This window comes from Phaethon lepturus, unplaced genomic scaffold (assembly GCF_000687285.1).
Source record: "Phaethon lepturus isolate BGI_N335 unplaced genomic scaffold, ASM68728v1 scaffold7297, whole genome shotgun sequence".
In the NCBI taxonomy this organism is placed as follows: Eukaryota; Metazoa; Chordata; class Aves; order Phaethontiformes; family Phaethontidae; genus Phaethon; species Phaethon lepturus.
Genome location: NW_010552465.1, coordinates 14,552 through 28,785, shown reverse-complemented (window position 1 = coordinate 28,785; position 14,234 = coordinate 14,552). Strand labels below are relative to the sequence as shown.

General features: G+C 37.9%; 1 protein-coding gene across 2 annotated transcripts in view; it reads right to left on the bottom strand.

Moving 5' to 3' along the window:
• Positions 1-13,886, bottom strand: part of LOC104623973 (low-density lipoprotein receptor-related protein 6) — a 109,247-nt gene extending 95,361 nt beyond the window's left edge. For both annotated transcript variants that reach the window (XM_010291217.1, XM_010291216.1), the window contains exon 1: positions 13,501-13,886. The gene's annotated coding sequence lies outside the window, so the exon portion shown is untranslated. The remainder of the gene's footprint in view (positions 1-13,500) is intronic.
• Positions 13,887-14,234: the final 348 nt, after the last annotated feature.

Genomic DNA, 14,234 nt, shown 5'->3' with positions numbered 1-14,234 from the left:
GACATGGGACAGAATCGGAAGAGTAGAAGTGAGAAAACTCGTGGGTTGAGATAAAGACAGTTTAATAGGTAAAGCAAAAGCTGCACACACAAGCAAAGCAAAACAAGGAATCCATTCGCTACTCCCCATGGGCAGGCAAGTGCTCAGCCATCTCCAGGAAAGCAGGGCTCCATCATACGTAATGGTTCCTTGGGAAGACAGATGCCATAACCCCAAACGTCCCCTCCAACCTCCCCTTCTTCGCCCCAGCTTTATATACTGAGCATGATGTCATATGGTATGGAATATCTCTTTGGCCAGTTTGGGCCAGGTGTTCTGTCTGTGTCCCCTCTCAGCCTCCCGTGCACCCCCCACCTTGTCCCCAGCAGGCCAGAGCACGGAAAGCTGGACAGTCCTTGACTGCTTAGCAACAGCTAAGAACATCAGCACATTATCAACTTTTTTTCATCCCAAATTCAAAACATAGTCTCATACTAGCTTCTATGACAAAAATTAACTCTATCCCAGCTGAAACCAGGACACTTACATTGTTTTAAATGTGATTTTGGTCCTTCCTTATTTAATAGCAAAAAATACATAGGTTAAGCTTACTCATAACCTTTACCACCTCAAGGGAAAACATTTGAAGTTAATATTCAGCAGTTCCTGAAAATATGTTTTGTACAGCATCTAGATCCTGTACTAAGAAAACAATCATCTAAGTCTGGACACTGGAATGCCACAAACTCTGAACAGCAAAACCACTGTTCTCTACCTAAGCAGCATACTCAATACTGCTATGGCAAAATAACTATTAATGCTGTGATTTTATCTGTGTGAGCTTCACGGTCTACCACAACAAGCCAGCCTGAAAAACCAGGAAGTTCACAAGACAGTTTCTAAGAACCATCTTTAAGATACTTCGGAAAATAGAACTTCAGAAAGAAAAACACTTAAAAGCCACAGCCCCAGAGGATATACTTAATGTTTACATTGTATACATTCCCTCAGAAAAGTGGAATGTAAAGCATATTTTGAAAACTGAAAGTCAGAAAAGTGGATGGTGTATGTGGTGGTGGTGGGGGGCATATACTGAAGAAGGCGGCAGGCATAATTAGATAATCTTGATGAATATATTTTTTTTAAGTCTCATCTTCCTCCACTTCAAAATGCAAATATTTACTTCTAACTAGCCTTTTTAATGCAGAAACTTCACTGAGTAGAACTATTTTCAGGATACTACTGACTTTTCCATTAGCACAAAATGAGTGTATTTTTTTTTAATATATTCACTTCATAAATTTACTTTATAGCTAACTGTCTCTGCAGACTCTTTCACTGGCACAAAAAAAATTTTTTTCATACTTGAGCAGGCAACTGTGAATTCAGGAATGACAATCCCCAAACAAACTCAGTCTTGGAAATCAACAATAGAAGAGTCTAACACCAAATCATTCATAAGCAAGAGCCTAAGATGAGACTTCTTAATCTGTAATATGACAGGCAGCTCTTGACTCAAGGTTTAAGTAACAAGTAACTACCACAGATGACCTTCTACTTGATTTCAGGAGTGTTCTCTTTAAGCCTATTCAATTTTTCAGGATTGCTTGCTTTTCTTTTGTCTAGTTTTCAATATAGGACTTTTGCTAGACTATAAAAGAGCTGTCAGGCAGCTTTCCCCAATATGACAAATTTTACTTTTCACTTTCATAAAGTTACTTTTAGAGCATCTTAAGAAGTTTGTCTTCCTCCATCTTTTCATCCTTCCAAAAATACTGATAGCTACTTCAATCTCTTAGCTCCAGGACCTCAAACTGCTAAGCAAGTATTCAGCCTGGGTCCTTTAAAACGTTCAAGCATGTTTTGAATGAGCAGTCCTGTCAAGATCAACACAGCAGTCACAAGTAACACATGCTTATGAGGGTCACCAGATAAAAATCTGTAGGACTCTGACAGACCTACACCCAAAGAGAGTTCTCTAACTCTATTCAATTTTTAATGGGTTGACTTCTGTAATAGATCTCAGGGACTTCTTATTTGTAGATCATTTGGTGTATGTACTGTTAATATTTACACTGGTGAACTCTACAGATAAAATATGCATACACACACTTACATATGTCAACAACCATGGGTATGCATATGTGGGTGAACATAATGTAGTCCACCATCTTTACAAAGTCACATGTCTTTATTCAAAGCTTTGTCTGAGGTTCCGTAGTTCTAGGGCGCCGCATGTCAAATCCTCTACGGGAGCTTTTAATACGTCATTTATAAAGAGGATGAAGGGAACGGGCAAGATGTTTTGGGAGATTTTACAAACCATCCAGGTGGGGGTAGGGAGGTCGGGAAAGGAGTCCCAAACTACATGAATTCACAGTCTGTGTTGTGTGTTTTGGAGAATCATAGAAGACAACTAATGCTTTCTAGCCACACATGAGAAATTCAGTTCGTAAGAGTTCAACTTTAGATTACTAGCAGTTGTTTGCAGAGGGCCAGGCTTCAAAAGGAGAAGAGTGACAAAGAACTTAAATAGGAAACAGAGCTCAAAAATCTTAATCTTCCCACCCTGTTGCACGGGTGGCCCTTTGGCATCTGTAATCCTATTCTCACTGAAGAAAATGGGAAGACTTCTGTCACTGTATCTGTACAGCACCCCAATGACCATAAAGCCTATCAAAACTTAAAAATCACTGAGCCTTTCTCCCAGTCATTGCTTGGCTCCATTTCAGGTACGTCCTGCTGGACATTTAAACGCTGATGAATAGAAACCCTGTATATTCTGACCCAGATTTTCCTTTTTTAACATTCATTAGCCAAATAGCTGTGTGAGACCAGCATCCATTTTATATGAAGGGGGATACAGAGAAGACAGAATATGCAACAATAGGGCCATGGGCCAAAGTATATAAGGGAATCTGCTCCGGACAGGGGAACTTGGGACTGGGAGCAAAGAGCCCCGCTTTATGTTTCGCAGTTATCAACAAGGCTGCGCTTCAGCTACTCACTGAACAGTGGGCAAATTGCTCTAGTTACGTAAACTGATGAGATTTCACCAATCTTAGTGAGGCTAAGCCAAATATATTAATATAAAGAACTCTGGTTAGGAACTCACAGTTTTCTGAGTCTCATTTCTGCCTTGAAATAAAAGAACATATTTATGCAAGAAGACAATTCTTTTCTAGTTAAGTAACAAATTTCTGTCAAACCTCAAGAACACATTGTACTTTCATGCTTTCATAGTATCCGTCTCTTTAAATCCAAATTTGGTTTGTAGCTATAAAACATTGATTAGGACTATATAATTTATTTAATGCTAAAGCTTTTAGTGGTTATGAGCAGCGATCAGACCTTTACTAAAACAAATCTCTGGTTTCACTATTGACTACTTAGCCAAGCCGTTCTGCGCCTGCCAGCTTGATGACGAGTGCTGGCTTGAACACCACATCCAGCAATCCTTCTCCTCAGTCGAGCGACTACTTTTATGCGTGTCTAGGGCCCAACAGAAATTCCCAGTCAGAGCCTCCAGCCATCACTTCTGGCCACAATAAGCACATTATTGAATGCTGTTTAAAATAGTGCATCAGGCTACCGCAATAAAACAACAAATTTTTTAATCAGAAAAGTACAGTAAAAATCAATACACACCCTGTACTTTATACAGTTAACAGAATGTTTGTGTGAGATCTCACGATCAGGTGAGGCACCAGTTTACCACCACGCACAGGCACAATAAAACCAGACAACTCTGGATTGTTACCACCAGCTCAAGCTCCATCATATTTCAAGTGTTTACAGTAAGAAATCGGTAAATTTTGTTTTACACATCTGAAAGCGTTCTTCCAGGGTCTTCTTACAGTTTGAGACCTACTAGAGCCCACTACTTTATAAACCACACAGCACCTCTTGAGCAGTTTCCCCCACCTTCATTTTTACCTCAGACTAACCATGCTTATACCTAGACCTAAACATAAAGATTTTTTTAATACACACAAGAGAAATGCATGCTGAAAATAAAGAAGAAATATCAAAATAGCATCTTTTATTTCAGCTTACCCAGAAGCTTGCCAGAGTTTAACCTAAAAGTTAGACAATGATATAGGACACAGTTTTATTTTACAACAAATGCATGCATTTTAGTAAAAGAATCTTCTTAGTGGAAGATTCTTAGTAAAGAGAATTAAAAGAATCTTAGTAAAAGAATTCTTTTAGTAAAAGAATTGAAGATATTTCTAGACATCACTACAATACACAGCAAAAGAATCACACCAGCCTAATTTGCAAGATGACTTTCTTTAATTTTAGGGTAATTTTTAACAACCTGCTACAGTAGAGTTAATGCTTATCCTTTAAATAAGAAAAATAAATTTGACACTTACATAGATTTATTTAGGAAAAAAGCTCTCTGGCTTAACAGTGCTCTTAGTTACATAATCTCCTATCGTTAACACTTCTTGCTTGAAGTGACAGAGAAGAGTTAATACAAGTAATACTTTATGCTGAAACATGGAATTAAGATGTAAAAGTGAGAAACGACAAGGTTCCCATGAGAAATGAAAATGTAAAGTATGTGTTAAACAACCCTGGGGAAAGAAAGGAGGCGGGGGGAAGAGAGACCCAGAATGGATGCTGACTTTGGGGGGCGGGGGAAGGGGGGAAGGAAGAAAGAAAGAGAGAGTGGCATTAGGATTCTAATTAAAGCATTAAGGTCCAGAAAATGTGTTACTATTATTTATATTTCTACTCACCGTTCCAAGGAATAAAAGGTTTCCACATTTGCGGTTTGGGTTGCTGGTGTTTTTGGATTTGGTTTTTTTTTGGGGGGTGGTGAGGGGGTAGATATGTTTTGGGGGTTGGTTGTTTTTTTAGGTTTTATGGTACAACACAATTAGCATGCTTCAAGTGTAAGATACAACTAACTAGACACAGACACCACAAATACATATTACACATACATTCTCACCCACACATATGCATTTAAAGCACACAATTTAAAATCTAGCATTATTGCTGTGGAATGGCATCACTGGCCCATCTGAAGTGACTCTGCTCCCACAGACAAGGCTTGGGTTTTTCTATTGCTTTCTTTAATTATGAAACACCCACAGCTGGGCCAGATGTTTTAAAAACAGCTTAGAAGGTGGCATCCCATACCGAAGAAACAGACAGACCAGAAACTCGACAGAGAGGCTACAGTAATACAACAAAGAGTTAAAAAGAGCAATTCTCCAAGCATCAAGCAGAAATCCAAAGCACTAACTTTTGCTTTGCTCAGCTCATATTCAGGTCTTTTATACACAGATCCTGAAATGGTAGAATTGCACCACTTCAGATACAGGTCCAACTAACAACCCTGGCATGCCGACCGTAATGTGAACCATATTCTCCTGTCCTGGGGTAGCTGCACATGTTCTAGAAACACTTATTTAGGTATTTTATTACGCCACTTCACAATTTATGTCCCTGGTGTGTCCTCCTTTCTTACTAGGTGCACCGTAAAAGCTGCATTCACTCAATGTCCTCTGTACAATGCATTATCCTGTGACATTTCATCTGACCACTCTACAGAGAAAACAGTACTGAAATACACTCATTCTCCACAGGGATAGTCTTTTTTTTTTCCAGAAATGCAGCCAAATAAAAGATGGTTCTTCTATAGACTTTTTTCTTTGTTAATCATGCTGAACTTTCATACAGCTGAGTGCTACAATTTTCATTTTTCAAACAAACTTAATCCGTAGTTTATTTACAGAATATTATCGGTCTGTTTCAAATCATGCTAGCAAGTGGATTTATCAGCTTTCTTCAAGAAACAAGCCATAAATCAATCTTTTTTGTCCACAACATAAATCAACTTCCTCCAGAGGAACAAAGGCAACTTTCTGCTCCATTTTCTAAAACACATACCAAAACCTTTGGTCTGAAGTTTGGACAAAACTTTAAATTCTAAAATGGACACATTTCAGTCACTCCCCAAAACACTGGAGGGGAACTACCCAACCCACCACCAACCAACCCTATCTTGGTTTTAAATTAAGAAAACCTAACATTTTTTCCTCCTTCCATCTACACACTCCACAAGCCCACGAACAAGCAGACTCATTAACCATAAGGCCAGAACCTACTACACTCTTCTCATCCGCTGCAACTCAAGCTGAATCTACATTATACGTATATTTCTGCTGCACATGCACCTGTTGGGTATACATCATGTTGACCGATAGATCGCAGCAAGAATTGTGAGTATAACCTCAGCTTATGGCAGAAAGTGTGTTTTTGACTGTGAAGCTTACTTCGAAAGGGAAGAACATGGTTGCAGGGTGAACAAAGAAAGTTTAAACTACACTGCAATGAGCTTTATTTGCTAAAGGGTAATTTTGCCAATAAATTTCTTCTGATGCAGACCTGCTTTAACACACATCATCTGTAAGGCTCATCATCATTTCCAAAAAATTCCCCTCTAAAATATCCTGCCTTGAAACAGTGAAGAGATTACAAACAAAACTTTTCCCTAAGGTGAAGTATAAAAATAATTTCTTGCAGCAATTCGGAATTATTAAGCTGAGTCAGCTGAAACGGTTTTAGTGAGCAATCGAAAGCTCTCTCCTACAAGTCTTATTAGATGTTATGGATTCTGCAGTAATGACTTCCTGACAAACAGCATCAAATTATGTAAGTTATATGTGGGGGGAGAGGAGGATTACTTGGGTTTTGTTTTGGGTTTTTGTTCTGTCTCCTCTGGCCCCTTCCCCAGAAATAGCATGGACGCTCCTTTAAAGACACTCTGCTTCCTTAACAGCAATGCTACTTTAAACTTCTCAAGCAAGAATACAGAATGAACAGTATATCACATTATAACTTTCTGCTGTAAATTAATATGGCTCCTTTGAGTTCCTGTTAATAGTTATTAAAAGTTGTCTTAGGATTATTTTAATTTTTAAGTGTGTGAACAAACATTTTTTAATTAACATCTAGCTAGTAATGCTTACCAGAAGTCTAAAATCATCATTTTAAAAATCATTTTCCTTGTGTTCATTCAGCATAAAGTTTCATTCAAAATGTTGTTAGTGAAAACTTGTTTGTTCACAATTTATTTTTTTAAATGCAGCAGGTTTTCATAGTCTAGACTTAGATGCTAACTTATAATTGCAGGGACTGGAGATGCAGATAAACAGAAGCATGCCCAAAGACTCAGCATGAGAGGTTATTCAAGCAGACCAGAAATTACTACCTCAGTTTAAACACTTAGTTCCAACTTATTAAACAAGCACTGCATGCAAATATCTGAAATATACATTGATATTTTCCAGCAAATTGAATGAGGTTTACTAGTTATGACCCTTATCACTGCAGTACTGAGGTACACATTAAAGGATGGGCCAAATCATCCTCTTGAATGTTACCTCAACTTGTCAACAGACTACCATTTAACATACCATATTCACATGCCTCACCAGAACAAGACCAAAACTGAAGACAAGAAGTGAAAAGAAGACAATGAACTTCGTGTTTTGACAAACTCTACAGTGTTTCAAGATGCTACTAGCTTATTCACAGGAAAGCTGGCAGAAGGGAAAGCACAGCCCTCAAATGATTCAGTCCACAGTCTTGTTTTCTAGCCCAAGCACTGAATGAAGGAGGTAGGGGCGAAAGGCTGTTTTCAAATTTGCCTACAGCTGAAAGCATCTGCAACTTTAAGATACCCAAGTCTGTAATAAAAATGTTTGTCCTGCACAAATCATTTTTGTGCACTCTAGCCCTATTTCTAACAAATAAATCTCTCTCATCTGCTTCCACAAAGAGAAAACTAGTTAAAACACCTGAAAACTAAAGAAAATGTATTAGTGAATGTGTTCCTCTGAGTTCCTGACAACCTCTGGCAGTAAGGTGAGGATAGGCAGTCAATGGCAGTAACATCCAAAACCAGCAGAGCAAGATTTACAAGAGAGGTCACCTCTCCAAGCCTTTATTCTGTTTTAAATATGTGGGTTTCTGGTTAGTTTTTGGTTACCTTCCTTCACCTCCTCCTTCAGATGAGGTGAAAAAAGAGAAGAAAGAAATTAACATTTTGAGCTGTGCAATAAAATGACACCTTTACAATTTTACCATCTAGCCACATGGAAATATCCTAGCATTGGACTAGAAATCAGCATCACATAAACCATACATAACAAATTTCAAATCAACCTTGCAAAGTTCTGTGAAAAAACCTTCCAAAATGAACAGCCTGGCAATGAAGTTAAAACAAAACAAAAACCCACCAAAAACATAGATTTAAGATTCAATGCTATTAGAGTAAGGGAATAGTGTCCGATCTTGTTCCGAGAAGCCACAGAGATGACCAAGAGCCAAACGCCAAACACCTTATACTTCAAAAGCAGAAGGTGTCGTTCGGGGGCAGAAGATGGCAAGGACATTTCTGATGCTCTTCTACCCTCTTGCAGGATGAAGCACTGCTTTGCATGCTGTTGGGTTTTGAATCATGCAGTATAATCCTGGCCTAGGCAATGTTCTCCGATTTGTAGTTTCCCATGCCTAGAGATTCAGGTCACCCAACAGTCCCTATGCTAGAATCATCTAGCTACACTGGTGCTGCATGTTAGATCTTCCAAAGAGCTACATGCAGCTTGAGAGCCAAGGCAGGCCACTCCTGATGCAGTGTCATCAGGACAACGCATGCAGTACTACTGCAATCTATTGTGTTAGCTTAATTATCTTTAAGTCATAAAAAAAATACCTTTTGGTTTAATATCCTAGCTGTTACCAGAATTTAGTGATGTATTTCCAACCAGCATCTTCTGATCAACAGAGCCTCCTTAGATGAAGAAAGATTAAATACCCTCTATAAACCTATGTGTCACCACCACAGCAGTCTGCAGATTTTGTATATGCAAGTGTTATGCTGACAAGTCACCTATAAAACCTCAAAATTAACTCTTTACTGCACAGGCCAGGCTGAGTGCACTGATCTGCTGCCTGCAAAATACGTTAGTATCAGCAGAGGAGCAGCAGAAAGATTTTCAGCCAGAAACAACCTGCTCAAGGGAGAGGTGGCATCAAGCAAGGGAAGCTATGAAGTAAAGCCTTCAGTTAACGGCATTGTTTTGGGATTTTACATCTAAGGTGCCATTTTATATAATACTAACTTGCATGCAAACAAAATCCCCTTCACTCAACAGGTGAATTTGCAAAGAAATTCTGAATTTTTGGTTTTTAAAATGTTTTTTCTCCAAATCAAAGATACTGTAACTGTTATTAGAACTATTTTCCTTTCCTCATATTGTTATATAACAGCTACTACTCAGCAACAAATACTACCAGTTCCATGACTCTTTTGTTATGATGTGCAGATGTCAATACAATTGTATTTGTGCTTGACGTGCTCAGATGCAAGTTTCCAACTTTCAAAGAAACAAAAGAAGTAGGTCCATAAAGAAAGTATATGTATTCCCTGCAAAGGTTTTGCATGAAAAAAGTAAGAGAAAAGTCTCTGGGGGAGGGTATGCATTAAATCTGAAGACCTTCCCCAACATGCCAAGTACTTCATCCAGAACTCAACTTCAGCTGTCATAAAAAAAAATGTTGTAGCTCTTTGTACTGTAGTTTCATTAACTGAAAACTTTTATAACCCAAAAGCTTTACAAGACTTTTAACAGTTAAGGTAACTCTATAGTCACTTGATTTAAAACATGTCCTGAAAAGTAAGCAATTAGTCAGCACTTCTAGGAGGCACTTAAAATTCCCTTTGTGGTGAACAATACATCTAGAAGTGAGAAAAGCCAGTTCATTTTGATAGTGCTTCTTATGAAGAAAGCTGATCAAGTTGTCCCAAGGGTAATTTTGGGGGAACTGTAATGATGATAATGAAGTCTTTTCCCTGTGGACAAAAGGGCTGTACAAATTTTAAAAATAACAAGAAAACAGCAGTGCAAATATACAATATTGCATTTTCAAGCAGTGCTTGCTCAATAATCTGGATATGGCCTTTTTCCCCCCGCCCCCATCTTGAGTGCTGAAGCAGAAAAACCTCTTTTCCACTTGCTCAACTTTCATGCGAGCAGTTCCTAAATCTGGTGCTCTCCTGTACTTGGTGGTCTAACACCTGGTCTTCCCCTGGCAAAAAGTCAACATGCAAGTGTTAGAGTATGTGTTATTCCCATCTGCTGATCTTATTAATAGGTCCTCATGTTTAACACAGGTCAGGAATACACAGTTTCAGAAAGGATGGCTAGGACTGAGAAGCCTACCTGAAACTGCCCTGAAACCCCCCAGCTCACTTCAAAAGAAGGTTGAACAAGCACCCCATTCTCGTCATCTGAGGTGCCTTCTCCTCTCTCCTGGTACACAACACAGTATTTTATCGAGTATCAAGACAATCAAAATAGAAAAAAGTAAAGTAAGTTCATAAAGCATATGAACATGAGAAGCTCAAACCTCAAAATGAATGTAGGAGATGGCCAGTAAGAGGAGTCTAGACATTTTAGATTCTGATGGCTTCCTAGACAAAATACCAGAGTAAAAATTAGACTTGGCTGCTGCATCTCAGCTACCAACTGATAAGTATTTTCTATTAGTAAATATATTGCATTTCTCATTATTGATAACAGACACGGGAACCAAGTCTAACTTCTACTCCAGTATTTCAGTTATAACCTCACACACAATTAACAGATGTGTTTAGCAGTGGTAGCAAAGGTTACCCAAACCAGTCACTTTAATTGCCACTACTGTTGCTGTAACACGGTCTGAAAGAGTCCAATCATACTGCTTCTAACTGTCACAACAGCAATGAGTAGTGACCTTCAGAGAACAACCCCTGAGTATACTACATCAGACAGGTTGCTAAAAAGACCAGAGTGTTGGTGAAACATTGAATTTTTTCCTAAATGGGATGCTGTGCCAAGAAAATGCATTATTCGTGATTGCATATTTGTGCTAGCTTATATTGTTCTTAACATTTCATTTCAACGTAGGCATTCTTATGTTTTCAGTAAGACACGTACATATAATAAATATACATGTACACATAAGGACAGAACAGATGAGTAGTCTGGTACTTAAATCAACTTGATCGTGAAATGCTTGATGTATCCTACCCGAGATCAACTATATTTGACAAATAAGGTAATGAAAAATGGAACTTGTGGGTAATGATGACCTTAGTGTTAATTTTGCTGCTAAATCAATTCCTTTCATGAATTGCAAGAGTTTATAAAACTATACCTGGATTAATCATCAACTGTGCATAACAGGAGACAGATTAGACTGCAGGAAAATGAAAGGGGTTTTGCTTTTCCAAGTTTCAGATTTTATTAACTGTTCTTAGGTCCTTTTATGGCTTATTCCTACCACTGTCTGCCAGGCAACAGTGTGAAACCAAAAGACATTTACAGGGCTAAAAAAATGTGTTAGTGAAAGAAGCATGCATACAAGAACAGTCATGGATTTTCTAATTATTATTATTATTATTATTATTATTATTATTATTATATATCCCTGTGCTTATGCCACCCTTCCACCTACGTTTCAAGCTTTGGAGGAAGTTCTGAAATGTAACCACATTTATTAAAAGCTGACAGGTCTTCTGTCATAAAACTATGCAAAAGAATCGCAATTTTTGCAAATGCAGTATGGTAAGGCAGAAAGTGGGTATATTACTGTATTACCTTCCTAAAACATACCATCCATATAACACCTTAGAAAGTCACCTCTACAAAGATTCATAAGAAAAAAATATTTTGTCCTTCAATTACAGTTGTTGAAGGGTTTTTTTTGTTTTGGTTGGGTTTTTTGTTTGATTTGGTGAAGGGGGGGTTGGTGTTTGGGGGTTTTGTTTGAGTTGTTTTGTTTTAAATCTAGGCATATTGAAGTGTTTACTCCTACTGCTTTAACAGATCCTCAGTATGGAAAAAGTTATGAGTTCACTTTACCTTTCATCTATTTCATTTTTCTCCTTGTAGTTTCCTCTCTGTGTAAAGTATTATGAAAGAGCAGACGATTGCATACTCTTGCAATTTTGATCACTGATGTGATCAAATGTACATATTCAGAAAATACAAATACTCTTCTAAAAAAGACCGACTGGCTTGATATTCCTAACTAATGAGAATCTCTCTCTGTACGGCTACAAGCCAAATCAAAAACACTTTGACTGTGTTTTTCTTCCCTGTTCTCGCTCAGTTTTGGGATGGTAGGTGGAAGGGGCATGAGGGTTACATCTTTTCTTGCATTCTTAAATGGTTTTAGAATCTAATAAAACAAAACTAATGCTATCACTGGCTCCAATTTATAAGTTGTAAAGAGACAGGAAAAGCATAAATCCATCCTTTTGTTATTTCCAAAGCTGGAAATACAAGTAATACAAAATAAACATCTTTCCTGTTTACATATTGTCAAAGGCCTATTGTAACTGTGGAAGAAAATATTCAAGATATGGTATTTCAGGAAAGAAACCACGTTTTAAAAAGAGACTTTCTTCTTTTGGAAGAGAAGACCCAAACAAGAAAGGTGAACAAATTATAATGTAAAGAAGCTGCAAGCAGCTAAAACAGTCCTCATCTTTCCAAAGAAACAATGCATTGGATTTCTCCCCCAAAAAGTTGACTAAAAAAAAAAGTGAAATAGTAGTACAATAGTTTCATTTTCTTGCTTGTTCAAGAAAAAAATATAGCATAAATAAGATCTATACTACAGATTTAAAAAAAAAAAAATCAAAGTGTACACAGCATCAAGGATATTCCATTAGTCTTTCACTTAGGGAGACCATCACTTTATCACAGATTACTACCTACAGGGTAATCTCAAGGCCGCCATTTATGTAACATCACCAAAACCACCACTGAATTTAGCATTTCTAGCAACCACAGCTTTGTCCCAAGAACAGAATAAAGATTATCCTGTAAGTCACATCCAGGGACTAAAATGAGAGCTGAGAAGAATTAGACCTCTTCCAGAATAGGCTAAGCCAAAACACAGGACTTCTAAAAAGAAAAGTTCCCTCAAGGTTGGGGAGAGGAACTCTTCTGTAAATTTTCCAGTTAAGTGCTAAAACATGTCTCAAATTGTTATTAACTTCATCAGTGTATTGATTTCTCTCATTTCTTCTACTGCTTCAATAAAGCATAAATACCAATAATGCACAAAGCTCAAAAAATTCCACTACTTGACACTGCAGAGCTGCACAAGCCTGTCCGCAGGCAGCTGATGGCCTTTCAAGCAGATTACATCAGATTTTACACTAGAATTTCTCCATTTCTGTTCATCTTCTGCACTACTGCCAAAATAAGTTCCTAGTATTTTTTTTAATGTCTGGTGACTCCTAGTTGTTCACAAACCAATATGAATGCAATTTTAGAAGCACAAATTGTTTTCAAATCACACTAATAGAAAGAGAAGCAAATAATGCAAAATGGCTTAGGATAACTTCAGTAACAGTACCATTGCTTATTTTAAATCACTCAACAAAAAAGAAGTAGCAAGAATTTTAATATTTGTAATGACTTTGTTTTAACAAAGACTTACCCTCTTGCAGGATCTAAGGCAATTGCTCTGGGTTGATCCAATTCTTGCCAAAACAAAACTTTTCTCAGTGATCCATCTAAATTAGAAACTTCAATCCTATTTGTTTCAGAATCAGTCCAGTATAATTTCTCTCCCAGCCAGTCACATGCCAGCCCATCAGGTGACAGAAGTCCAGAAATGACCACATTTTGTACACTCCCAGACTTATTGAATTCTGTTCGTTTAATGGCTTCTTCACTTACATCACTCCAGTATATCAACCCCTTTACAAACACGAAGTCCACTGCTGCTGCGTCCTCTAAGCCACCCACAATCACCGTGGCATTCTCCTTCCCGTTTGCAGCATCCACCAGTCGCAGATCACGTCGGTTTGCGTACAGCAACAGCGGGGCAGCTTTAAATGGGAGAAATAAGGGGTAGGGGAACAGACAGATGCATTAACACCATTCATATTAACTATAACTTGCACTATGATGGTGCATCAGGCCATAACTACTAATTTAATTTATTATTTTTTTTTTAATTTAAAAGGTTGGGGGTACATTTTGAAGTTTGACTGAAAAGCACTGACTCAAAACCTTTCAACAGTGCTACAACTCACAACAGTAACTTCATAATGGGCAGCTCACTATTCTGGGCTTTGCATTATTAAAATAAGATTAAAGAAGACGGGAGAGAACAAAGAAAACACCGGTTTGAAGTGCCCAAATGACACTGTTCTGTAGAGAAGGATG